Source organism: Alligator sinensis, unplaced genomic scaffold, assembly GCF_000455745.1.
Source record: "Alligator sinensis unplaced genomic scaffold, ASM45574v1 scaffold141_1, whole genome shotgun sequence".
In the NCBI taxonomy this organism is placed as follows: Eukaryota; Metazoa; Chordata; order Crocodylia; family Alligatoridae; genus Alligator; species Alligator sinensis.
In genome coordinates, this window is record NW_005842221.1 from 1676046 (window position 1) to 1677693 (window position 1648).

At 47.1% G+C, this 1648-nt stretch overlaps 1 long non-coding RNA gene across 1 annotated transcript in view; it reads left to right on the top strand.

Annotated features, from left to right (window-relative positions):
• Positions 1 to 1648, top strand: part of LOC112550837 — a 39283-nt gene that overhangs the window by 37469 nt on the left and 166 nt on the right. The window lies entirely within an intron of this gene.

Below are 1648 nucleotides of genomic sequence, written 5' to 3' on the forward strand. Positions count from 1 at the left end.
GGATTAATGACCTAATCTATGTTTTCTACATTAAGCTGCTCTGCTTTCTAAAATTTATCACTATAGCATCAGGAACTACTTGTTGAGGCTACTGAGCAAATTGCCTTAAACACTAGTGACCTAAGAAAAGATATATTTTATTGTCTTATTTTGTAGGTCAGGAGTTTTCTAATGTTCAGAAATGATATTCTTTGATTTTGAAGAAATGGCGGTGGGGGAGGAAAGGAGAAAAATAATGAAAAGATGCTGATGGAGGAATCATTGGAAGATATGGCAGCTAACAGGAAAAGAGAAATGAAGTAGCAGTTAGTGCCCACATACAGGCAATATGTTTGTCCCTGGAGAATTGCTGCTCTTCCAGGAGAAACCACTAGCATACAAGCAGGGGAATCATGCTCCCTCTAGGAGAAATAACTTCCAGGGGTCAATCTGGAAGATCTCCTCTGCAAGAGAAACTCTTTCACAAGAATGAAAGCCTGTACTCCCCACTCTTGGCAGTAGTCTGGGAGGGGAGGGATGGGACAATGCTCCTCATTGTCTCCCAGATTGGGGACTACCCAGCTGGGGAAATGACTGACATTGCTTGCTGCTCCAGACTCCTCCAGATCTGGGGACTAGAGGTTTGCCCCACTGCTCCCTGTGCTCTGCCCACAGCACCTGGGACTAGATTGGAGAAGCAGCTTATTTTTGCTCCCTACCCACTGCCCAGACTGGGGGTCCTGTGTTGAGGAGTGGGTGGGTGGGTTTTCCCCACTGCTCCCCAGACTGTCAGCAGGGTAGTACATATGCTGTTGGAAAGATGTGGGCACAGAGAAGTGGGCTCAGGGAGGCTCTCCAGAAGCCTGGTTCCTGGCATCCCCCACCTTTGAAATCACTGCCCATACTGCCCATTTGGGGCCAGGAACCAGGGCCGGGGAAGCTCTTCCCACTGAACTTCCAAGTGTACAGGTTTTAAATGCCACCCACAATGTCCAGCTGGGTGGCACATGTAGGGATTTAAAAGCCTATGGGGTCTAGAACCAGTGCCAGGGAAATTTTTCCCACTTCAGTTCCCAGCCCCTCGGAGTTTAAATGCTGCCCATACCACCCAACTTGGCAGCACATGTGGGGATTTAGAAGTTGGGGAGCTGGGACTTGGGCACAAGAAGCCTTTCCTTTGCCCCATTTCCCCACATCTCCAGCTTAAAATCACCTTGTGTGCAGCTGATCTGGCTCCATGTATGGCAATTTAAAAGCCAAAAGGCTTCCTTTTGACAGCCTGCTCCCTTCCTGGGCAGGGGAGAGGATAGACTGTCAAGTAATAGGTCCTCCTAAGGGTGAGGATGGCCCAGGGAACAGCCCTCTAGTGCTCCCTGGCTAGAGTGCTTGCCTGTGTAGGGGTTGGAATGCATGTATGCTCCAGTCCCGAGGCTATTTTTCTAATGGGGAGAAAACTGATAGACATTAAAGAATCAGTGAGATTGTTGCCAGTAGAAATGTCTGCCTCTCTTTGCCTAGTGACATCTCATTGTCACTGCAGTCTTATGTCCGTGACACTATATGGTTGTATCATTTATTTGTGTTACAGAACACAATGAGGAAATACATAAACTTTATAGGAATTAATTTACATTGCAAGCCTTTTGATGGAAATGGTGTTCTTTTTTTT